General features: G+C 38.8%; 1 protein-coding gene across 6 annotated transcripts in view; it reads right to left on the bottom strand.

Moving 5' to 3' along the window:
• Window positions 1–27,420, bottom strand: part of st3gal4 (ST3 beta-galactoside alpha-2,3-sialyltransferase 4) — a 112,011-nt gene that overhangs the window by 81,333 nt on the left and 3,258 nt on the right. For all 6 annotated transcript variants that reach the window (XM_012966318.3, XM_012966313.3, XM_031904953.1 and 3 more), the window contains 1 exon segment: window positions 777–843. The gene's annotated coding sequence lies outside the window, so the exon portion shown is untranslated.

Raw genomic sequence — 27,420 nt, 5'->3', positions numbered from 1 at the left:
CTCCAGTCCTAAAAAAGTATATTAATTTTATTAGAAGAGGAACAGTGTGATATGCCATTACAAGGACACTTATGGATGGGTCTCATGACTGGGCAAATTGTAATGTGCCGTATGTATATAAAAGGCAAGTGCAGAAGGTCAGCTACTAGTTATATTTTATCTCTTGCAGTAAACATTATATCCAGGTGCATAGTGTAAGCTTTATTGCTTCCACTGGCAGATCCAAGCAACAATCCAATAGATACTAATCGGTAGCGGGTAGGAGAGGGACTCTTACATGCCTCTCCTGGTCCATCCATCACCAATACAGCACTGTATTCACAGATGCAGTGCCAGGTCTCTGCATTCCAAGTGCAGATCCCAAGTTCTAGTTCCCTAATCATTCTGTGTGTGTCAATTAGGGTGGGCCTATATGAATGACGTCCTGCGTAAGTGGCACTCTGATAGTAGTAAAGACTAGAATTACATTTCAGGTTACTTACATTGTATAGATAATTAATCATGTCTTACGACTGCTGTTAGTGGGTGAGTATTTTGTTTTTTTATCTCTTTGCTAAATATTTTGCCATTCTCTGTATAAGCATAAGCATAAAACTGTACTCTTTATGCAAATTAAAAACCCATTCTCTGTATTAATCCCAGTGCCACATAACAGAATTGTTCCCACTTCCCACACAAATTTTATATACATGTATAAAATATAGAAATTGTACATTGTTATACCAAACACACTCACCCAGATTTTTGGCAACAAATGCACTCTGGTATATACATACCTTCTTGTTTCTGAGGAAATTCAGTTGAAGGCTGGCCCTGCTATCACATTTCTGACTGTCCAATAACCTGGAATTACAAATGAAACAGGTTGTTAAACAAACTGCATTATAAGACAATAAACAAACTAAAAAAAACATGTAAAAATAATCATTGACAAGAGAATTATATTGCAATATATGGAGGAACATTCCCAGTTTTGCTTAAGGGGGAGGGTATTTCTTGGTAGCTTAGTGCACAGAATGTCTTGATGTCCTGTATATATTGATGATGGGTGCAGAGTATCCTTTGTTGTTGTCTATATGTATTTTGTCGTCACATTGCACCCCTTCCTGATGGTTTAAAATGTAGTGTTTGAGCACAACTTCCCCTTTTTTACTAAAAAATAAGCATTGGTGTGACAACTCTAAACTAACTACAATCACATGAGAAGTAAGTATATGCCACAGCTAGTTTTTACTTTATTACATATCTAGAGTAGGGATGCACCTAATTTGGTTTGGTATTCGTGCAGGATTCGACCTTTTTTGGCCGAACCCACGGTCCTGGCTGAAACTAATCCAAATAGCATATGCTAATTAGAATTTGGAAGTTAAATGTTGGGGGGGGGGGGGCTGGGTTCAATACATCTCTAATCCAGCTATAACAAAATTTGATCTTCATTTCAACCAGAGAAAGTTAAAGGTGATTTTACTGAACAAAATTGAAAGTTTACCTTGTAATCATTAATTTTTATAACCAAAAATGAAAAGATATAAAATTTCCTTGTGTGAAAAAAGTAAGTATATCCTTGGGTCTAATATCTGGTATTGCTACCCTCAAGTAGGCATTTTTTTATAACTAACATTTTATAATAAGTTTTATAATTAATTAAAGTCTTTGACATTGACTGGGAACCATTTTTTCCTGAGTCCTCAAAGATTTTCCAAATGTGCTTTGTTTTTTAGGGTTTCTTGCATGCACAGCCTATTTCCAATCTCCTCAAAGCATCTCAATGGGATTCAGATTAAGCTTTGACTTATCAGCTATTGCATGGTGGATTTACTGGAATGTTTAGGGTCACTGTCATGCTGTTAGGTCCACAGATGATCTTACATTACCCTTTAGCACCCTCTAGTACAAAAAAGTACAAAGATGGTGAGCTGCATATGCTGATACAAAAAAGCAGCCCCAAACCATAACATTTGCACCACCATGCATTACAGTTAGTATCAGGTTTTTCTGGTAAAATACTAGAACAACCAAACAAGTCTCCTGGTACTGTTGCCAAATAACTATCTTTGCCTCATCTGCTAAAAGCACATTGTTACAGGTGATTACGGACAATCTTTAGTCTTGCTCCAATGTTCTTTCCTCCTTGCACACATCCTACGTAGATCTAATTTGTGCAGAGTCTTTCTTATGGTAGACTCATGCACAGGCGCTGCTGCCATGAGGCAAGCTGAGTAACTCGCCTCAGGCGGCAGTGCTCGGCAAGTTACCAGGGGTGGAGAAAATCCACTCCTGGTAACTTAAAGAGCCAAAATTCTAATTTTTGAAATCAGCGAGCGATATTGCACTTTAGGTTTTCCAGTACCTACTGCTAATGCACAGCACTGCTAAGTAGGGATGTCAGCCTACATCTTATCCCAGGCTCCACAGAGGTTATTGCTAAGGAGGGGCTTGCACACTGAACCAAGATCATGCTTCTAATGCAATCACCAACCCTCCTCCTGTAATAGTACAGTTATGGGACCTATTATCCAGAATGCTCGGGACCTGGGGATTTCCAGATGAGGGATCTTTCCATAATTTGAATTTCCATAACTTGAGTCTGCTAAAAAATAATTTCAATATTAAATAAACCCAATAGGACTGTTTTGCCTCCAATAAAGATAATTTATATCTTAGTTGGGATCGAGTACAAGGTACTGTTTTATAAGGAAATTATTTTCATAAATTAGAATTATTAGCTTATAATGGAGTCTATGGTAGACAGCCTTTCCGTAATTCAGAACTTTCTGGATAACGGGTTTTTAGGATAACCAATCCCATACCCGTACTTTCATTTGTTTTCATCCATTAATTTTTATTAGGTTTTTCCTCTTTTTACATAGTAACATAGTAAGTTGGGTTGAAAAAAGACATACGTCCATCAAGTTCAACCATAATGCCTATATATAACCTGCCTAACTACTAGTTGATCCAGAGGAAGGCAGAAAACCCCATCTGAAGCCTCTCTAATTTGCCGCAGAGGGGAAAAAATTCCTTCCTGACTCCAAGATGGACCAGTCCCTGGATCAACTTGTACTAAGGGCTATCTCCCATAAACCTGTATTCCCTCACTTGCTAAGAATCCATCCAGCCCCTTCTTAAAGTTATATAATGTATCAGCCAGCACGACTGATTCGGGGAGGGAATTCCAGAACTTCACAGCATTAGCATTAGTTTAGCATTACAAGCATTGAAAACATTTTATCAATAGTAAAAAATAAACATATCAAAAACATCATAGTTGGATTTACACAGTTTCAAAACCATAGCTAAACAAATAGTTGTATAAGCAAATGAAGTATCATAGACAGTGGCTATGAAAAAGTATGAAAGTAAGAACTATAAAGTGGGATGGCCAGGCCCAGATTTGTGGCAAGGCAACAAAGGCCTGGGCCTAGAGTGGCACAAATCTAGGGGTGGCATGCCGCCTAGCCACGCTTCAACTTTGCTCACACATGGAGCAGTGGAGTCTAGGCACGCTGAGGATTTCTGCACATCCTGTCCCCAGTGCAAGACAAATAGATGCGCCTCTGCCCGATCGTGTGGAGGGAGTGAAAGGGGTGGCCTCTAGGTGCCCATTGGACAAGCTAGCGTTGGGGATGGTCTCTCTTAGTTGGAGGAAGAGTGAGAGATCTATATACTATCCAAGGTTGCCAGGTTCTTTCAAAGAGAATACAGGTATGGGATCCCTTATCCAGAAAGTTCCGAATTACGGAAAGGCCATCTCCCATAGATTCCATTATAAGCAAATTATTTTAATTTTATGAAATTATTTCCTTTTCCTCTGTAATTATAAAACAGTACCTTGTACTTGATCCCAACTAAGATATAACTAATCCTTATTGAAGGCAAAACAATCCTATTGGGTTTATTCAATATTTAAATGATTGTTAGCAGACTTAAGTTATGGAGATCCAAATTACTGAAAGATTCCTTATCCGGGAAACCCCAGGTCCCGAGCATTCTGGATAACAGGTCCCATACCTGTATATATGTCCAAGGTAATACCAATTTTCCATTTACGAAAATCCAATCTAATTTTGCTTTAAGAGGTGAAAAATTGACAGACACTTGTTTCTATGCTTCTGCTAGCTTCTGATGGGCAGGCAGCAGAATTAAATTAACCCACTGTAATTGAGCCTTAGTGAGTTTTTGGGACTGCCCTCAGTAGTGTTTTATAACAATTTTTTCTGAAATTAAGCTGTAGTACAGAATAAATCATATTATAGACTTTGGACCAGAAGCGTATAGCTTGGGGACAGTTCCACCAAATATGTACCATAGTGCCAAATCTTGGTATCCCTGGAAATTACTGATAGCTGTTGGGATAAATTTCACTATTCTGTCTGGGGTCAGGTACCATCTGAAGGGTACCTTTGGCCATCCTCTAACAATACTATATTGATGGAGCACTCTTTCAGATTTGCCCATAGTTTCAACCATTTTTCCTCCTCAATACTATGCCCCAATTCGCGTTCCAAGGTTTAAAGGTATGTTTGTAACAGAGACAGGGGTATTTAAATGTTGATACAGTATAGATATAGAGCTATTAGGAGGAATCTCATTTAAGCACCATCTTTCAAAGAAGAAGGCCTTCCGAGATTGAGAAGTAGATCATTTCCAACATGATTTGATAAAATGAACAACCTGGAAAGTTCTATATAGCTCTGAGGGAGCTGAAAATGTCTCGTAGAGATTCAAGTGTGTTTAGGTGTTAATAGTGCATATAACCTTATAAGTTTGTGTTGGATCCACCACTGGAAAAGAATGGGTTGAAGCTCTGGTGGGAAGAGAGGGTTTCTAAATAATGGTGCAATTGGACTGCTGTATAGTAAGTATAAAGAAAACCCCAACCCACCGGAATTTCTATATCTATACAATACTGAGAGGCTGACCCTCGGTGACTACCTTTCCATAAAAATGAATTCAATTTGGCTTTAAAGTGTTTCAGATCTGCCCGGTTAACTGGAATAAGGAGTGTCCTAAAATAGAATAGTAGCTTAGAGAGCAGGTTCACATTGTTGCACGTTTTTCATTTGCTTGAGGAAAACATGGATTTTCTTTTTTATCCTAATAGCAATCGCTAATTGACATCTAAATGATGCACATTATTAGTATTTGTCTCTACAACTCAAAAACTCTGCATGAGTCTGCTTATTATGAGCCAAAATAACAAAAAAATGTAATAGTATGTATATTTCTTTATGGGGTTGTATGGGGACTTGCCTAGTTAAAACTGAAAAGCTGACAGGGTGCATAAACATTAACTATATTAACTATAGACAACTGTACTACGTAAACATCATCTTGCTGCTTCAGGGAGATTGTATTTAACAAACAGAGTAAAAATTGATTCTTTCCTAGCTGTAAATGCATAGGAATAGTAAGCCTGTCTTTCATGTTTACTTTTCTCACCCAGTAAAAGCGTCAGATATTGACTAAAAGCACAGCTGAGTAGTGTGAAGTATGTTCTTTCTTTGTTTCTCTTCTTAATGAATACACCCTTCTAACAGAAACTTCACATTTAATGCCAAAACCTTCTTTTGAAGGCCAATGAATATCAGAACAGCGGTTACCTAGCACTAATAACTCTACTGTCACTTTATAGTCCCTTCATTGCATCAGTGTTTCATTTGTATATTAGAATAGTGCTGTCCAGACAAGAAAAACAGACAAATAAAAGGAAATTACTTTAAATTACATTACTTTTAAAGAAACAATAACACCAAAAACTGAAAGAGTATTAAAGTAATTGAAATATTATGTACTGTTGCCCTGCACTAGTAAATGTTGTGTGTTTGCTTCAGAAACACTATTATAGTTTATATATACAAAGCTGCTGTATAGCCATGGTGGTAGCTATTTAAACTGATGCAGCTTTGCAAAGCAAACTGAAAGCAGCTTTGCCTTTATTTGTGGATTCAATTTTAGCTTTGCCTTTAAACACAATAAGTATTCCAAGGTGGGATGTGGTTGTTCAGTGTGATAAAAATGACGAGTGGACACTTTATCCAATGGTGATTAACAAACTTGTATTTATAGATGCAATGCGCTTCTGAGCCTCACTTTCACTGATCCCTTGAGAAAGCATGCATGCGCAAAACACGTAGGGATACCATTACACCAATTCTACAATTCTACTTCTACTGTAGAATTAGAGTTGTGTAGATGCTCTCTCAGTGAGTATATTACTATATCAAAGTCTGATTAAAGGGGTGTGACGTTAGGAATACCTGGCCAGGTTTTGGAATTTTACCTTTTAAAGGAGAAGGAAAGGCTAGTAAAGAGTTAATCTCAAGCTGCAGGCATACCTTCAGTTGTCTCAATAGTGCCCTTAAGTATCCCCATATTTCACCTGTTCAGATGATCAGAAGCTAAACAGGAAGAAAAAACACTGAGCTACGTAAAGAAAGTTCCCATAATGCCTCACTCCTGCACAGACACCCAGACCAAGTGAACATGCTCAGTTAGTAAGACTATGAGTCAGCTTCCTGCTGATTGGCTCAGATTCACATTCCTAAGGGGGGGGAGTGAGTTCTTAGCATTCTTGAGGGAGGGGGGAGCAGGAGAGAGGAGACAGCAGAGAGCTGGGTGTCTGTGGTAGAGGAAAACAGACACAACTAATCTTTTTACAGAGAAGTCAGTGCAGCGTTTCTGAGAGTGCTTATGGCTGCATTAGACCTTTCTGATAACGTTTACTTAGTTTTTACCTTTCCATCTCCTTTAAAGTGTTTTTAACAGTTTAGGGTTTATATCTTGTTATAATTTAGTATATGGAGATTTCTTTCAAACCATTGGATATACTGGCACATTTTTTATAAAGATTCTGTGTAAACCTTGGAAGAGGTTATCCCTCATTCTGTAGATAAATGCCCTGAATTTGTATGTTACCCTTTATTCTGTAGCCGAATGTCTTTTATGCTGAATTTGTATATAAAATCAAGTGAGTCCATATACGACGTGCAGTTTTTTTTTTGTAATAAACTATTTAATAAAAGAGAAAAAACTTTGCAAACCCTCTGTAAGTGTTTAAGAGCACGGTTACTAATAAATTGATGAATTAGATTTAGATTAGATAGTATATTTTTGAGATTATTTTATTTGTTTATTTTCTCCATACTTTGTGGTATCTGGCAGCTCAGTAAACTGTGTTGGTGTGGTGTTTTCTTTCTAGCTATTCAAACTGAAACAGGGCTACATGGCATAGGTTACATAGCAGATAAGCTCTGTAGAATGAAATGGTATATTACAGATCTTATCCATTATCTGCTATGTAACCTGTGCCTGTAGAAGTCTTAAAGGAACAGTAACACCAAAAAATGAAAGTGTTTTAAAGTAACTAAAATATAATGTACTGTTGCCCTCCACTGGTTAAACTTGTGCGTTTGCTACAGAAACCCAGTATAGTTTATATAATAAGCTGCTGTGTAGCCATTGGGGCAGCCATTCAAGCTGGAAAAAAGGAGAAAAGGCACAGGTTACATAGCAGATAACAGATAAGCTCTGTGCTTTTTCTTCTTAAATGGCTACCCCCATGGTTATACAGCAGGGTATTTATATAAATATGTATATTGTTTCTGAGGCAAAACACCACAGTTGTTCCAGTGCAGGGCAACAGTATATTATAATGTCATTTATTTTATACACTTTCATTTTTTTGTGTTACTGTTCCTTTAATGAAGCAAACACACCGCTTTTACCAATGCAGGGCAACAGTAAATTTTCCTTTCACAGTGCTGCCAAATGAAACAGATTTCATCGCAGAAGCACAAGAGTATATATTTTCATGTGGCTGCATACAGGCAGTGCAGATAAATCAAGGGGTGGATGAGAGCGGACCCGTGGCTTTAGACTAAATAGTCAGAGCAAGAGAACAGAAAGGGATAAACACCGATTTTAGTTTTAATTTCCGTATATACTCAAGTATAAGCCGATCCGAATATAAGCCGAGGTACCTAATTTTACCTAAGAAAACTGGAAAAACTTATTGACTCGAGTATAAGCCTAGGGTGGGAAATGCACCACCCAAAAGGTTCGAGATAGGTTTTCCCAACATAGATTGACTGTAAATACAGGTAACACTACTCTTCCTGTTTCCAGACACTGTCTGGAGATGGGACATACATCAGAAGATCTAAGGTTTTGGATAATACAGTATATTCCACCTCCCAGACGAGGGGGTGACCGGGTCTCTATTTTGAAAAAAATTGAGGTTGAATGGATACATCGTCTGAATACATTAACCCCTAAAGGGCTAAATAGGGACTTTGACCTACACTTGTTCTTGTAATGTATATGTGATTTCAATGCCTTTATCGTTATGTACAATACCTTGCTAATAATTTTAAGTTCTATAATATATAGAGATTTCTACATATCTATTGCCAAATCTGTTTCACTAGTGATTTATGTCTTTAAAACATTTTTTGTGTCAATGCTTGCTAATATAGAAGCAATCTTGACGGGATTGGTGTACCGGCTTCCATGTAGACTGAACACTTTGTTGTGTTCGGTCTCCATGGTGACCCGATACGTCACTTCCGTCTTCTTCTTAAACACGTAACGAGAAGTAGATGGACTTTGAAACATGTAAGATGGCCACGCTGTTGCGCTTGAGAAAGGGGGTACTAAGTTTCCTGAAATGTTGCGCTTAAGTGGTATGTCTGATAAATACTCATGTTTATCCTGCTGATTTGTTCTTCTATGGAACTTTTTAAATGATTGTCAATAAAGATTCCTTTTTATAAATATGGAGTGCGACTCGGTTGGAGGATATATGAATACACGGAAGGACTCGCTGTGAGTGGAGTTTAAGTGGATATTTATGCTTGACACTGTGATACCAAAAGGAATGAATACAAAATTTGAATTGAAACCATTTCTTATATCACCCTGGAAATAGGATATGTAGGAAACCAAACAAAAACCGAACAAAAACTGTGCAAAACTTACTGGTCTGGGTTACTGTAAAGGTGAAAATATGAATATTTAATATTTATGTATTGATATCTAATTTTACATTTATTGGTTTTATTATTTATTTATGTTATGCACTAGTATGCACTTTAGATGTTTTTGCATCTTGGAGATATCTGGATAATGATTCTTATGTGCAATATTGATATGTAATATCAATATATGATACGAAATTATAAAATGATGGTGATTATAGCTATTACAATTATAGTAATTGCCTTTTGGTATTTTGGACATGTTCGATATCTCCAGGGTGCAATAATAGCACTATGTATTTAAATAAGATTATTGAAATGAATTTTCATGCACAGCCATGCACTTTAAATATTTAATACTGATGTGATTTTTCAGATACTTATTGTATCAGTTAAATAACCACGATTATTGTGTTTATGTTTGTGGTCTTTTTGAAATTTTTGTTTTTTCTCTTTTGTGTTTTTTTGTGTGTTTTTATATAAATATATGATTTGTGCTATGGGCAGGGTCAGTTAAAAACGCACAACTATGTATATTTTAAGCTTTTGATATACTACGAGCTTGTTACAGGGTTTGATAGTAACCCTGCACACTGTGTAAATTAAAGGTTAAGGGTATATAAAGGAAGTGACACAAACATACCACACCTCCTCTGATGAAGCACCACATGGTGTGAAACGCGTTAGGAGAGTGGGTATCATGAGGCACTGGGATGCACCTATCCATTTTGGTATAGTATGATTTATATGTTAGTTTTTGTTTTGTTAATTTGAGCCAATAAATGTTGTTTTTATTCCACTGAAATTTCTGTTGTTTATTATTCATATGTTGATTCAGTGGGATATAACTTGTAGATTCCCTTTTCTTAAACCTAATTTACTAATTAATAGCCTTAATAAATCACAATGTTGTGAATTCCCATTTCTTATTACACACAGTGAGGGTCTTACAGCAGGACAGTAGTTGCATTTGAGCCAGTGTTGTTCTTTATTATTAAACTTACAAATTAGTCATGTTAGAACAAATTACAAATCCCACAAAAAAAATCCCAGTGACATCAGCAAAGTATTAAAATCTAAACACGCCGATAATGGGTGATTAAAGTGTCCTTCAAAAATCTGCACCATCTAGAAGTTTTCTTTCATTATAGCATATAGAGAAAAATTTGACCCAGGTGGCCTTGACTTATAGAAGAGAGAGGTGAGGTTGAAAGCAAAAAGCAAAGACCTACAGATTAAACAGTGGTACACACAGTTGATACAAATGTACTATTGTGTCAGTGCATTAGATTCAACTCCTTTGTTCCTCTTTGATCTAAGGTGCGCAGTATATTTACTGGCAAAATGCAGCATGGCTAAATCAAACAGTGACACCACCCTTATTCTGTAACTTACTGACAGATTTCACCTGTTTTAACTGAATAAATCTATGAGTCAACAACCTGCAATGCAATACGGACAAACAGCACGTCTTGAGTTCATATAGTAAGAAAACATTCAGTGTCGGACTGGCCCACCAGGATACCAGGAAAACTCCCGGTGGGCCCAGGTGTCAGTGGGCCCTCTTGCTCCTGACCATTTGGCCTGCTTCATGGTCATTCCCTGTTTCTGAATGGGAACAAAGAAGAGAAATAGTTGAAAGAATAGATGCTAGCATGTAAATAAGAGACTAGGAGAATAAAGAGGTTGGGCAAGGAAAGAAGCTGGAACCCCCTTAAAATTCCTTAATAAACAGAACATCATACACCAGGTCATTTTAGCTTTAAGAACATTTTGCTGAAAAGAGGGAAGTAGCGGTTGAGGTCCTTTGTGTTAAAGGGATTCTGCCATGATTGATTTTTATGGTGTACTTTTTATTTCTTAATTACACTGTTTAAATTGCAAATAATTTACTCTACCATTTGAAATTCAGATAACTATTGTTTCTCCTACACCATGTAACTAAAAGAGTCATGAGCCAGACTTGGATATTTTACTATTGAGTGCTATTCTAATATCTACAACTTTTAGCAATACAGGAGTCAGGCAGCTGCTAACTTGCAGCGCAGCAGTAAAAGAATGTCGGCAGTTAATCAAAGCACAAGTCACATGACTGCTGTACCACAGGAAATGAAGAATATTGGTAGCCCTATGCAAAATATTCCTTTACAACTAGTGACACTTTATAGTTTAATCCAATAAATTTAAGCTTTCGTGAACTAACATTATGTACAATTACAAAACAAAATTAATTTTATGTGATCATAACATGCTAATGTTGTTTGTGCAAGGAATAAAAAGTCATAAAATAGGGTGCGGGTCAGACAATTTTGTCCGAAGCTACTGAATGCTGTATTGTTATTCTATGCTTGGTGCACTGAATCAATAAAGTTCTTTTTCTGAGTGAGCATTTCAAAGGCCTGCAGGTGTGGTGTTTCATGGAAAACCACCCAGACTTTTCAGTACTCAGGCCAAAAAACTAACAGCAGCAACCAAAACGCTCCTGTCAATTTTCTTCCTTTCCCCCAGACAGGCCACTGTTAAAAAAGTGCTTGTTTTGGTATATCTGAGCAGTATTACTCATCACAGCCACATCTGCCTGATTTACTACAGAGTACATAGAATACAAAGCAGCAACTTAACTTCCAATGCTCAATTAGAAGTCAGGGTTTCTATTTCTCCAAAATATAGCCATTTTAAAAAACAAAGTACAGGTATGGGATCCCTTATCCGGAAACCCATTATCCAGAAAGCTCCGAATTACGGAAAGCCCATCTCCCATAGACTCCATTTTAATCACATAATTCAGAATTTTACAACTGATTTCCTTTTTCTCTGTAGAAATAAAACAGTACCTTGTAATTCATCCCAACTAAGATCTAATTAATCCTTATTGGAGGCAAAACAATCCTATTGGGTTTACCGTATATACTCGAGTATAAGCCGATCCGAATATAAGCCGAGGTACCTAATTTTACCTAAGAAAACTGGAAAAACGTATTGACTCGAGTATAAGCCTAGGGTTTTGCGTGCAATGGATGCCAGACACATCCGTTGCCAGATGCCAGGTTTTATTGAATGTTTCCTAAAGATTTGTGGAGGATTTTATTAACTTCCTTTACCAGCAGCACTGTTTATGTTATACCTAGGGATATATTACTTTAAACCACAGAGCCAACATTGATTTGCAGTTCCTAGTGAATAGATAGTGGCACTCGTCCACCCCCCCCAATTCGGAGCAACACTTTCACTATTTCCCAGATTTTGTTGTCAGCCTTTTTACAGAGTGACGTTCTGCCAGACCTCCCTCATACATTATATATTTGTATCTCAAATAGCTCTCTTCAGCATCACTTAAAACTTCCTGCATTTTGAAAACAACTTAGCATCCGTCCCCCTGTCAGACTGTACCTGCAGACTGTACCGCGTTCACTGATCAGCAGCACCAATGCCATGGGGGCAGGTTTGCACGCACATCACTTCACTCCTCCATCTAAGTATTCTGGCATCCTTTCCCCCGTCAGACTGTGCTTACAGATCAGCAGCTCCAACTTTGATTTACAGGTCCATAGAGACTAGATAGCGGCATTGCGTCATTCCTCTGTGCGTGCACGTGAGCGCATCGCGTCACTTCTCCGTGTGTGCTGAATACTTAGACGGAGGAGTTAAGTGATGGACGGACGAGTGCCGCTATCTATTCTCTATGGACCTGTAAAACAAAGTTCGCGCTGTTGATCTGTAAGCGCAGTACAGTCGAGGGGAAGGATGCCGGAATACTTAGACGGAAGAGTGAAGCGATGCGTGTCCGGATGGACAGACGAACGAACGAGTGCCGCTATGTATTCTCTATGCTGATCTGTAAGCGCGGTACAGTCTGACAGGGGGGAAGGATGCCGGACACTTGATTTCAAATCAATATACTCGAGTATAAGCCGAGGGGGACTTTTTCAGCATATTTTTGGTGTCGAAAAACTCGGCTTATACTCGAGTATATACGGTAATTAATGTTTTATTGATTTTTTAGTAGACTTAAGGTATGGAGCTCCAAAATACGGAAAGACCCCTTATCCGGAATACCCGTGGTCCCAAGCATTCTGGATAATGGGTCTTATACCTGTACAGGTATCAGACCCCTTATCCGGAAACCCATTATCCAGAAAGTTCCGAATTATGAAAAGGCCATCTCCCATAGACTCCATTATAATCAAATAATTCACAATTTAAAAATGGTTTCCTTTTTCTCTGTAATAATAAAACAGTATCTTGTACTTGTTTCCCAAATAAGATATAATTAAACCTTATAGGAGCCTAATTTGCCCAAACCAAAATACCAAAACTGTGATTCTGACTGCAGCTATCACTAGGAAAAAAAAACATTGATTTTAGTGATTTTTTTTTTTTTTTGGATTGTAGCAATTTTACTGCATTTCACATTGTTCTTTGTTACTTGTCTTTGCACATGGACATTTTGTCTGCTGTATTTCAATTTGGCTTCCTCTGTACCCCACATATTTAGGTAAACCTATGCATATAGGGCATCAAACTGTCCAGTAGACCCCTGGCGTTCATATTTAGAATGTTTTATGTTGGTACGTTATGAAATGTGGGGGCTTTCTAGGGTCTCCGTACTGTGAGGGGGTCTTATGGTACATAAAACACATACCTGGTGCAAAAACGGCACAAGCCGGAGCGTCATATGTACTATTTTTATTTGGGTGCCCCTGTACACCACATAGTTTGGTAAATCTATGCATATAGGGCATCAAACTGTTCAGAAACCCCTGGCGTTCATATTTGGAATGTTTTATGTTGATACGTTACAAAATGTGGGGTACATAATGAAGTAAAATGCAAGCTTTGTGACAATTTTCAGAAATGTCATAAAAAACGTTCTGTTTATCATAGCTTTGTAGTTTGGTAGTTTGCAATAGAAAGATGTATTTACCCATTTTTCGGAAAATATGTATGTATGTCTCTGTACTGTTAGAGGGTTTTATGGCACATAATACACATGCTGGTAACTCATATTGCAGCGTAACTCTTATAACTCTTATTTTTCATCTGTCTATACATCTGAGGAGCCAGCTAATGAAGGCTTCCCTTTTAATATGCTCAGTTCTAGTAATTTAGCTACTGCCGCATGGGTCACTCGGGAGGAAATTCAAAAGAGACTTGAACATGTAAAGGTAAACAAAGGTCCAGGACCGGATGGGATTCATCCCAGGGTATTAAATGAACTGAGCGCTGTGATTGCCAAACCTCTTCACTTAATCTTTCAGGATTCGTTGAGGTCTGGCATGGTACCGAGAGACTGGCGGATTGCTAATGTGGTGCCGTTATTTAAAAAGGGATCCTGTTCTCAGCCTGAAAACTATAGGCCTGTTAGTCTGACATCAGTAGTAGGAAAACTTTTGGAAGGGGTAATAAGGGATAGGTCACTTGAATACATTGCAGTTCACAATACTAATAGTATGTGCCAGCATGGTTTTATGCGTAACAGATCTTGCCAGACTAATTTAGTCGCCTTTTATGAGGAGGTGAGTAGGAACCTCGATGCTGGAAAGGCGGTTGATGTCATCTACTTGGACTTTGCTAAAGCGTTTGATACAGTACCTCACAGAAGGTTAATAATCAAATTAAGGAATATTGGCCTAGAACATAATATTTGTAATTGGATAGAGAACTAGCTGAAGGATAGATTACAAAGAGTGGTGGTAAATGGAACATTTTCTAATTGGACCAGTGTGGTTAGTGGAGTACCGCAGGGGTCAGTCCTTGGTCCTTTGCTTTTTAACTTGTTTATTAATGACCTGGAGGTGGGCATAGACAGTACTGTTTCTATTTTTGCTGATGACACAAAATTGTGCAAAACTATAAGTTCCATGCAGAATGCTGCCGCTTTGCAGAGCGATTTGACAAAATTGGGAAACTGGGCAGCAAACTGGAAAATGAGGTTCAATGTTGATAAGTGCAAAGTTATGCATTTGGTAGAAATAATATAAACGCGAACTATCTACTGAATGGTAGTGTGTTGGGGGTATCCTTAATGGAGAAGGATCTAGGGGTTTTTGTAGATAACAAGTTGTCTAATTCCAGGCAATGTCATTCTGTGGCTACTAAAGCAAATAAAGTGCTGTCTTGTATAAAAAAGGGCATTGACTCAAGAGATGAAAACATAATTTTACCTCATTATAGGTCCCTGGTAAGGCTTCACCTTGAGTATGCAGTGCAGTTTTGGGCTCCAGTCCTTAAGAAGGATATTAATGAGCTGGAGAGAGTGCATAGACGTGCAGCTAAACTGGTTAAGGGGATGGAAGATTTAAACTATGAGGTTGGACTGTCGAGGTTGGGGTTGTTTTCTCTGGAAAAGAGGCGCTTGCGAGGGGACATGATTACTCTGTACAATTACATTAGAGGGGATTATAGGCAGATGGGGGATGTTCTTTTTTCCCATAAAAACAATCAACGCACCAGGGGTCACCCCTTTAGATTAGAGGAACGGAGCTTCCATTTGAAGCAGCGTAGGTGGTTTTTCACGGTGAGGGCAGTGAGGGCAGTGAGGTTGTGGAATGCCCTTCCTAGTGATGTGGTAATGGCAGATTCTGTTAATGCCTTTAAGAGGGGCCTGGATGAGTTCTTGAACAATCAGAATATCCAAGGCTATTGTGATACTAATATCTACCGTTAGTACTAGTGGTTGTATATATAGTGTATATATGTATGTGAGTGTATAGATTGGTAGGCGTGGGTTGTGTGTGCTGGGTTTACTTGGATGGGTTGAACTTGATGGACTCTGGTCTTTTTTCAACCCTATGTAACTATGTATTCACTTTGTATACACTAACTTCCTTTTGGGGTCTCTAAATGCCAGATACATTGGTGATCCTATGCACAGTGGGTATCAAACTGTTCAGCGGACCCTTGGCTTTCATATTTAGAATGTGTTTTCTTGGTAACTAATGTTATGTGGGTGGTAAGGTGCTTGAAAGTGGAAAGTTTTATGCGATTTTCAGGTATTTCATCAAAACCGGCAATTTTGGGAAAGCATTGTGACTCTGTAGTTTGGAGTAGAAAGACATGGATACCCATTTTGAATTTAACCGAATGTGTATTTCCGAAAATAAATGGTTTTGGGGGGTCAATGTGTTTTTACCCCACAAAAATCCAGTTATTTTGTTGAATTTTCAGTAGCTAAAGAGATCTTCAGGGCAATTTGTATGTACTAACTTCCTTTTGGGGTCTCTACATGCCAGATACATCGGTGATCCTACGCACAATGGGCATCAAAGTGTTCAGTGGACCCTTGGCTTTCATATTTAGCATGTTTCCTTCGTACCTAATGTTATGTGGGAGATTTGCGACTGTAGTTTGGAGTAGAAAGACCTGGATACCCATTTTGAATTCATCCGAATATGCACTTTCCGTAAATATATGGTTTTGGGGGGTCAATGTATTTTTTTGTATTTGTATGTACTAACTTCTTTTGGAGTCTCTAAATTCCAGATACTTTAGTAAACCTATGCACAATGGGCATCAAACTGTTCGGTGGACCCTTGGCTTTCATATTTAGGATGTGTTTTCTTGGTACCTAATGCTATATGGGAGGTAAGGTGCTTGAAAGTGCAAGCTCTGAGGTGATTTATTTTAATTTTCATAATTTTTTTATAGAAACTGCTAAATTCAGGAAAGCATTGCCGTTTGGTACTTAGGAGTTGGAAGACATGGTTACCCATTTCGGATTCGTCAGAATGTGTTCTTTTCAAAAATATATGGTTTCCTGGGGTAAACCTAATGTTCCAGGATTTTTGGCTTTGGAATCTAAAGTATGCAGTATTCTGCTGTGATGCTTTGAAAATTTGGTAATTTTCTGCTGGGAGTTTTTGATCTATAGAAGTCAGAAATCTCCATAAAACTATACATATCAGGTATTGGCACTTTCGGGAGACGTGAGGCTTTCCAAATCAGTTGAATTTTTGTCCATAAAAATAAAATATGTTCCTGGTATAAATCCCTATATCATGAAAAATATCAATTTTTCTTTTTTTTTTTATTTGAGCTTTAAATCTTGTTCCAGAAGTGGAAATACACAAAAACTCTGGCATTTGGAAAGCTCTGGTTCTCCTGAAAAATACAATATATATAGTTTGCCTACCTAAATTTAACCCTTCTCCCAGTAAAAGCCCCTAAATTGAGAGAGCACAGAATGTTTACAAAACATCTGGCACTGAAGGGAACCGAAACGTCAAATTCTGCTGGCACTTAAAGGGTTAACTTTTTTGCTTACAGTTTGCTTTGTGCTTGTTTTTATTTTCAGATCATGATTTATGCACTCGAATAGTGTGTGATAAAACATTTATTAAACCCAATAGGATTGTTTAGCATCCAATAAGGATTATTTATATCATAGTTGGGATCAATTATAAGGTACTGTATTATTATTACAGAGAAAAAGGAAATCTTTTTAAAATTCTGAATTGTTTGATTAAAATGGAGTCTATGGGAGACAGCCTTTCCGTAATTCAGAGCTTTCTGGATAACAGGTTTCCGGATAAGTGATCCCATACCTGTACTACTACGTATCCAAAAATCCAAATTCAGAGAGATTAAGAAATTATAAAAATACATTAGAGAAGTGCTTAGTATATCAAACATTACTAAATTGTTATGTATACAGCCCAAAATTATAATTAAGGAGTTAGAACACCTACAGTGGATATAAAAAGTCTACACACCCCTGGTAAAATGTCAGATTCCTGTGCTGTACAAAAATGAGACAAAGATAAATCATTTCAGAACTTTTTCCACCTTTAATGTGACCTATAAACTGTACCACTCAATTGAAAAACAAACTGAAATCTTTTAGGTGGAGGGAAGAAAACCAAAAAAACTAAAATAATGTGGTTGCATAAGTGTGCACACCCTCTTCTAACTGGGGATGTAGCTGTGTTCAGAATTAAGCAATCCCATTCAAATTCATGTTAAATAGGAGTCAGCATACACCTGCCATCATTTAAAGTGCCTCTGATTAACCCCAAATAAAGTTCAGCTGCTCTAGTTGGTCTTTCCTGACATTTTTTTAATCGCACCCCACAGCAAAAGCCATGGTCCTCTAAAGCAGGAGGGATCTCATTGTTAAAAGATATCAGTCAGGAGAAGGGTACAAAAGAATTTCCAAGGCATTAGATATACCATGGAACACATTGAAGACAGTCATCATCAAGTGGAGAAAATATGGCACAACAGTGACATTACCAAGAGCTGGACGTCCCTCCAAAATTGATGAAAAGATGAGAAGAAAACTGGTCAGGGAGGCTACCAAGAGGTCTACAGCAACATTAAAGGAGCTGCAGGAATATCTGGCAAGTACTGGCCAGTGTGGTACATGTGACAACAATCTCCCGTATTCTTTATATGTCTGGGCTATGGGGTAGAGTGGCAAGGGGAAAGCCTTTTCTTACGAAGAAAAACATCCAAGCCAGGCTACATTTTGCAAAAACACATCTGAAGTCACCCATGCATGTGGGAAAAGGTGTTATGGTCTGATGAAACCAAGGTTGAACTTTTTGGCCATAATTCCAAAAAATATGTTTGGCTCAAAAACAAAACTGCACATCACCAAAAGAACACTATACCCACAGTGAAGCATGGTGGTGGCAGCATCATGCTTTGGGGCTGTTTTTCTTCAGCTGGAACTGGGGCTTTATTTAAGATAGAGGGAATTATGAACAGTTCCAAATACCAGGCAATATTGGCACAAAACCTTCAGGCTTCTGCTAGAAAGCTGAACATGAGGAGGAACTTCATCTTTCAGCATGACAATGACCCAAAGCATACATCCAAATCAACAAAGAAATGGCTTCACCGGAAGAAGATTAAAGTTTTGGAATGGCCCAGCCAGAGTCCAGACCTGAATCCGATTGAAAATCTGTGGGGTGATCTGAAGAGGGCTGTGCACAGGAGATGCCCTCGCAATCTGACAGGTTTGGAGTGTTTCTGCAAAGAAGAGTGGGCAAATCTTGCAAAGTCAAAATGAGCCATGCTGATAGACTCATACCCAAAAAGAGTGCTGTAATAAAATCAAAAAGTGCTTCAACAAAGTATTAGTTTAAGGGTGTGCACCACATTATTTTAGTTTTTTTGGTTTTCTTCCCTCCACCTAAAAGATTTCAGTTTGTTTTTCAATTGAGTGGTACAGTTTATAGGTCACATTAAAGGTGGAAAAACTTCTGAAATGATTTATCTTTGTCTCATTTTTGTACAGCACAGGAGCCTGACATTTTATCAGGGGTGTGTAGACTTTTTATATCCACTGTATATTTCTATTCCATGAAGCTGGTGTAGAACCAAAGTCTACTGGCTGTGTTAAATAGAGTACTGTTTTAAAATGTATTTGCCTAATATACAGTAAATACAATCACTACTTCTTGCCTTTTAAACCCCATTTATAAGCAAACACATACTCAACAGTGCAGGTTGTAGGAATTTTGGTTATAATTTGACCCATTTGTTGTGTTCAAACTCTATGTTGAGCCTTTTTTACACAGTGATATTAAATTGTGGGGGTGGTTCAGTCTGACATAACAGTAGATATTCTAGATCAAGCATTGTTTCCTAAAACCTTATTAAGGCAAAATACAGTATTTAAAAAATTGTAATTTATAAACAGCACAAAATATGTTCCTTTTGAAAAGATGTAATTAAATACACCTTATACATGGCTGCAAGTCTTTCCTATACTATAATACTGCACTTTAATAACCAGAAACACATAAAAATAAACATACTCATGCATGAACAAATAGTGCTGGGCGGTATACCGGTTTAACCGGTATACCGGTTTTTAAAAAAAAAACGGTATGAGTTTTAAACATACCGCTATACCGGTATGCGCGCCTCCTGCTGTTTTTCTCCTATTACTTCCGGGTTGCGCCCGTGCGTACGTGACGTCGGCGCGCATGTGACGTCAGCGCGCAAGCGACGTCGCTAGGACGCATCGCTGGAGCTGGAAGAACCACAAGTTGGGTAAGTTCTGCTGGGGGGTTGTGGCTGGGGTTGGGGGGGCTGGGGTTGGTGTTGGGGGGGGGCTGGGGTTGTTAGGGGGGGGCTGGGGTTTTTGGGGGGGGCCACCAATATTTATTTTTTTATTTATATACCGTCAAATACCGTGATACCGATATAATTTTGAAAAATACCGTGATATAAATTTTTGGTCATACCGCCCAGCTCTATGAACAAATATAAAACTTATAAATGCAAAGGTATTTGCCAAGACAGATTTTTAGCAATAAAACCACAAAAAAATGCATGCAACCCCTAATTGTTATACCGAAGTAGTACTAAAGTAGTAATATCTACAGGTCTATAAAAATTTCCTTGACAGGCAAAAACATGGCTGTGCAATGGGTTCACCAATTTCTCCCATTGTAGCAAACTTGTATATGGAGGAAGTGGAAAGGAAGGCCCTACTTACATTCAATGGAACTACACCAAGTCACTGGTTCAGGTATGTAGACGACACTTGGGTTAAAATCAGATCCAATGAAGTGGCGGCCTTTTCAGAACACATTAACATCAAGTTCACGAGGGAGGATGTCCATAAAACAAACTTGCTTTTTTGGACTGTTTGATATCCATCCAAAAGGGGGATAACTTGAAAACAGAAGTATACAGGAAACTCATACGGATCAATATCTGTTGTTCGATTCCCACCATCCGCTGGAACACAAACTGGGTGTCATTAGAACTCTATACCACAGGGCAGAAAGTGTTACAACCGATACAGAGTCCAAGGACAAGGAACGCAAACATCTCAGAGGAGCACTGAAAGCTTGTGGCTACCCAGACTGGGCTTTTGTCCAAACAACAGCAACTAAGCCCAACAGGAACACCAAAAGGAATTACCGTCCTGAGACACAGAGTAGGCCCAATATAGTCATCCCATATGTAGCAGGAGTGTCCACATCCCTGTGTTTTTCAAACCTAGCAACACACTGAGACAAAAACTTGTACACCCAAAGGATCCAACACCAAAGGAAAAACAAAGCAATGTTGCATACGCAGTCCAGTGTAGCGAGGAGTGCACAGAACTTTACATTGGTGAGACAAAGCAACTGCTCTCCAAGGGAATGGCTCAACATAGGAGGGCGAACTCTACAGGCCAGGACTCTGTGCTGTATTTCTACACCTAAAAGACAAGGGACACTCCTTTGAAAATAGCAACGTCCAAATTTTGGACAAAGAAGACCGCTGGTTTGAAAGAGGTGAAAAAGAGGCCATTTATTCATAGTTCTGCTGATCGGCTGCGGTGGGGGGGGGGTTATCACACCAACTTGCAGCTCAGCAGTAAAGTGTGACTGAAGTCTATCAGAGCACAAGTCACATGGCTGTGGCACCCTGGAAAATTAAGGATATGGCTAGCCCTATGTGAAATTTGAAAATTATATATAACAAAAATCTGTTTGCAATTTTAAAAAATGGATTTCAACACAGATTTCTGCTGGAGAATCTCTATTAACTGATGCTTTTTGAAAAAAACATGTTTTAATTCAAGGAGACATCCAACAAATATGGGGAAGTTGACATGTCTGATGATTAATACATGAGATTATTAGGCCTTATTACAATGCTCTAAGGACTTTATTTAGCTTTATGGGTTTTCTTAAGGAACTCTGGTTTCCTCCCAAACTTCAAAAACTTAGAGGAAGGCCAATTGGTAGACTCTTTAGGCTGTAAGGCTGTGTAGGACAGACACTAGCAGCTCCAAAATCATTGTGAAGTTTGCGGATGACACAACAGTGGTGGGTCTTATCACCAATGGTAATGAGACAGCAAATAGGGAGGAGGTCAGTGCCCTGTCACATTGGTGCCAGGAGAACCATCTCACCTTCAATGTCACAAAGACCAAAGAGATGATAGTGGACTTCCGGAGGTGTGGGGGAGTAGATACCCCCATCACCATCAATGGTGATTTAGCGTTGGGGAATAGTTAACCGGTCTATACCTCTGGAATTGTGAACCCTACAGCCATAATTATATCTATTATATATAAGTATCAACTATTGGATAAAAGTATTTGAAGCATTTACTGAATTGATTTACAAGTTGTAATATCTTATAGCAGCCACCAAGAAATGTCATCCAGCCAATAAAGAGTTATCATTTTGTTTTAAGAAGCACCCAAGATTATTTAAAAAGATTAGCTTTGTGTGTGAAAGAGTGTGGTCAACCCTTCCTACAACAGTATAGTGAGAACCCTTCTGAGTACCAGGTTAAAGGTTCAAGTAAGCAGGTAATTTCTATAAAGGTGTTACAAGCAAATAGGGAGATTTGAGGGGGATGGGGGTTAGTGCCAATTATTTTTTTTTTTCTTAGCAGAAGGCACCAAGATACCACCCTGCTATGGCAATCACCTGAAAGCAACTGCATGAGTGCTTTCAGCTAGGTACCAACCTCCTTAGCTTTTAAAAATTTGTGGGCACATCTGGGCCTAAAACTATCCAGAGATTACAGTAAACGGAAACAATTAAACTGCACTTGGCTTTAGAAATGGAAATGTCTCCCCTTGATTTGACAGAATAAATGTAAAGAAAATGAATGTTCTGCCAATATTGATTTACCTCTTTGAACCCTACCAGCAACCTGAAATAGGAAATGGCTAAAGAGTTTTTCAATATGGAATCAACTTCTTTGAATCATCAGGTGACCCACCCAGATGTAAAGCCACAATCATAGGAAAAAAAAAAAAAAAAAGAGGTCTGACCTTCCATGTTACCACAGGTATTAACTGTCCTTAAAAGCCTTCTCCCACCCAATAACTGACTTTAGCATGATTAACGATAATGTAATTTTGAATGGCATTTGTTATGTTATTTGTTAAAGCAATAGCAGCTGAAATCAATGTTTGTTTATGTCTTTTTGTTCTATGGGTCTGCCTTTTCAACATTGGTCTAATGAATATGGACTTGTGCTAAACTTTATGCACTAAAAAGTGTAAATTCTGAGACTAAAAGAAAATAAGTCACATTTTACTTCCTATTCGTACAAGCACAATCAAAACAAATCACCAGTCCAGGGTTTCTCAATGGTTATATCAACATTTATGGTTATACCAAAAATCAGATTTAGTGAAATTTTTTTCCTAAAAGGAGTGAAGTTTTGAGCAACTTCACTATACATGTGGTATAGTTGCTCCATGGCTTTCTACATAGAATGAGACTATTCACTTTTCCTGTATTATTTTCTCAACTAAGACACACCCTGAAATCCATATGTCTCCTCCTCCCCTGTGGATAGCACAGCAACCCCCAGCATATAATTACACACTTTAGGGACCATATAATGACTATTTCCATATGCAAACACCTGCCCACAGGCAGCATAGGGCAGGCAGAGTATGGCACACACAGGCAGTATAGGGCAGGTAGAGTATGGCGCACACAAGCAGCATAGGGCAGGCAGAGTATGGCACACACAGGCAGCATAGGGCAGGCAGAGTATGGCACACACAGGCAGGACAGGGCAGGCAGAGTATGGCACACACAGGCAGGACAGGGCAGGCAGAGTATGGCACACACAGGCAGGACAGGGCAGGCAAAGTATGGCACACACAGGCAGGGTAGGGCAGGCAGAGTATTATCATACATACAGTGGAATGATTAATGCTGAAAAAAGTGTAAAAAGTTATGTAAAATAAATGGCAACTTTATCAAGGTGGAAGTATTCTTTAATGCCATCCAAACGCTGCATTTGATGCCATTATTTTACACCACTTTAGACCTCAAATAATAATAAACACAATGGGAAAAATTCAAGCGTCAAGTTGGCAGAAGTTGTGGAAAAAAAAAAAAAAAAAAACATGATGGATTAGTGCCATATTTTCCCATAGAATTTTCAAGCAGCTGCTTTTTACACCAGATTTTTACGCAGAGGCACTAGGTCACTGAAAATCAATACACAACTTGATAAAGTTGACCTGGTAGTGTACTTTTTTTTTTATTATTATTTTTTTTTTTTACACAATATGATAAACAGGCCCCTAAAGGTCCCCATACACGGGCCGATAGTAGCTGCCGATTCGGCAGCTAATCGGCCCATGTATGGGCAGAACCGAGCGGCCTGGCCGACCGATATCTGGCCTGAAATTGGCCAGATCTCGATCGGCCAGGTTAGAAAATCCAGTCGGATCGGGGACCGCATCGGCTCGTTGATGCGGTCCCCGAACCGACTGCCCCATGGCTGCAAATGTAATCCGATCGTTTGGCCCCAGGGCCAAAAGATCGGATTATTTTTTTTTTAAGCCACTTGCTACCCGATATCGCCCACCCGTAGGTGGGGATATCGGGTGAAGATCCGCTCGCTTGGCGATAGTGTATGGGGACCTTACGTGTATGAGAAGGGAGGCAGGCTCCATGTTATTGGACATAGCTAAGCACTTTTCTCATTCAAAAATATGAAATGCTTTCTAGTTTGGAAGTTGTCAGAAGCATCAAATTGAAAGGCAGCTTACTCCTGTGAAAGAGAAGCATACCCAGCATTAATCAGTCAGCAAGAGAGCAGCCTGTTAGAAAATGGTTAGCCAGATCCTCTCACCACAGTAAACCACCGTGGGCACATTCGAGAAACACTGTATCAAATGATGAAGCCCTTCTTCCTATTCCATATACAGGAACTGCATAACCCACAATGCATTGCACTGTGATGTTATGTTCCTTATTGACATCATGTGTGCAGGAAATTGGGGATTTTGGGGGAAGTGGGATCTGGAAGAGCAGACGGAGGACAGGCGGTTACTGTTTCACTTTCTTTTTTTTTTTTGAGAATCAATTTAGTCAGCCAAACCAGCAGGAGGACAGGCTTAAGTAACTGTTCCAAACCATATTATTTTATTAAAGTTGCTTAAAATTATGTTTACTTTTCCAAAAGATTAAGTTGCATTTGGGTGGAGTATCCTTCTTGTGTTTTTTTTTTACTATCATCAACAGCATGTGGTTATCACACTAAAGATAACAAAGCTGCCTACTGGCTGACAAAGAGAAGAAAGGCATATGAACGACTAGAGCAGTGATCCCCAACCAGTGACTCAGGGGCAACATGTTGCTCACCAACCCCTTGGATGTTGCTCTCAGTCTCCCCAAACCAGGTAGTTATTTTTGAATTGCTGACTTGGTGGCAAGTTTTGGTTCAATAAAAACAAAATTTACTACCAAATAAAGCCTTCTGTAAGCGGATAGTGTGCATAGAGGCTCCCTAATAGCCAATCTTTGCCCTTATTTGGCACCTCCGTTAACTTCTATGATGCTTGTGTTGCTCTCCAAGTCTTTTTACATTTGACTGTGGCTCACAAGTAAGAAAGGTTGGGGATTCCTGGACTAGAGGAATGTGGTAAAATTTTCCCAATTCGGGTCTTTTAATAAAAGAAGATTTAAAGAAAATATAGCTATAGACAGGCACATAAAAATGTCATGTAAGTTTGTGTGCTTCCGATGCATGTGATTTGTACACAGAAAAAATGACAGACTATGCTGTGCAGTAAAAGTAAAGACAATCTGTTTAAAGCCTCAGTTAGAAATCTTTTTAGCTGTCACCTGGGATTCTAGTCCCTAAAGCTGAGCTACTGCAGATCCCTGTGAGAATATAAATGAATTGACACTGCCGGTTCATGCAAGTATCAGCAGTACAAATGTAATAGGTGTCCCCCTTGCAAGTGGATGCTATTAAACTGCTAATATGTTCTGCTGGCGCTAAGTCGCCATTATATATCATTGACATTGCTATCTGAAACTTTAAGTATAATTTTTTTTTTTAAATTTAAGGTAGGGGCATTTATTACTTGCCACAATGCCAGTGAAAATTGTGAAAACAAACAAAAGGGAAAAATATGCTACTTTGAGATTAATGGTATTGGAAAGTGGTTGAGAATGGGCAGTGCCAAGCCTAAACCAGAGATGCTAACTTCACAAACTAACTTATAAGGAGTGTCTAGCACCGCCAAAATGTGGGTAACATGTAATGGTCAGCTAGATTGGTTGCTAGGGGTAACCAGATGTGAACAAATAACATAACACTATATTATACCATATGTTTTGTTCACTGTGTAAGCCTGAAATAGGGGAGGACAATATTTATAGTAAATAGTTGAAGTGCAAAACAGAGGGTACCAGTATTTTTCCAACTGCTTTTCTGAGCTGTATTAATACATTATAAGTAGATAGCAGCAAACCAATTAAATATCAGAATGAGCAGGAATTTTCAGCTGCATAAAGTAGAGGAACTATCTATTTAGACTAAGGCACTGATTCAGTTGGTCGAAGTCGCCTGAAGTTGCCGGACACTTCGAGTGATTTCAGAAAACTAAAGTATGCCATCCCACCAGCGATATACATTCTTGTTGGTAGGAAGGCATTTCAGAGAGATTAGTTGCCCTCGGTAGCAAAGATTTATCATGGGCAACTAATCTCCCTGTGTGCCATCAGGGCTGTGGGATGGCACAAGTGGGATGGCATACGCTGCGGTTTGCCGAAATCACCGAAGTTGCCTCGAGCGCATGTCTTTCCACCGGCGATTTACATTTTCGCCGCTGGGATGGCATATCGGGGAGATTAGTTGCCCGCGACAAGGGAGATTTGTTGCGGGCGACTTATCTCCCCGTGTGCCACAGCCCTCAGCCTAACAGGTAAAGTTGCTTGGTACTTTTAATGTGCACTACTCGCCTTGTTCCAAACATATGATCTGCCTATTGTTGCAATCAGAAAACATGTATGGGTCTGAATGGGGTGCAATATCTGGTGTTGCTCGGGAGAAACACTAGGAATCACAAAGTGTGCCACAACTTAGTCACAATGCTGTCACCATAATAACAAAACTCAGGGAGCGGGGTAAGCAGTATGTTCAGGGGTCTGACTGTAAATGGAGGTTGTGCTTTAGATGAAGTTATCAGATCAGGATATACACATAAAAAAATGTAAAAAAAAAACAAACTATTTTAATGCAGTGTTACAGGAAAAGTGTGTGCTTGCAGTAGGGGGAAGAGGTGAATGCTGAAACAGAATTAACTTTGTTTACAAAGTTTCACTTTCATGATTCGCAGAGCAGACAAGGAATCTTATTAGAGCAAATAATAATAGACCAATGTCAGATGCGTCGTTTCTCTGCTGGTGTATATAGATATATAGACCTGTGGAGAAAAGCTGGTCCACTGACTTCCATTCCTTTTACGTGTTCACTGACAAAAATAGGATCGGCCTGTAAGGGTGAATACACATGGAGCTACTTAGTAGCAGCAACTTGTCACTGCTACTAAAAAACAGAAAATACCCTGCCAAAACAAATGTAGAGACAATTATCAGTAAATGATCAGCATTGTCTATTTTAGTAGCCACAAGTAGCTGCTACTAGTAGTGTTGGGTGTCTTCACCCTTAGCGAACACATAGGGGCAGATTTACTAATCCAAGAACGGACCGAAAG

Source organism: Xenopus tropicalis, chromosome 7, assembly GCF_000004195.4.
Source record: "Xenopus tropicalis strain Nigerian chromosome 7, UCB_Xtro_10.0, whole genome shotgun sequence".
NCBI classification, from domain to species: Eukaryota; Metazoa; Chordata; class Amphibia; order Anura; family Pipidae; genus Xenopus; species Xenopus tropicalis.
The sequence above is the reverse complement of the archived record's forward strand: the minus strand, read 5'-3'. Positions and strand labels throughout refer to the sequence as shown.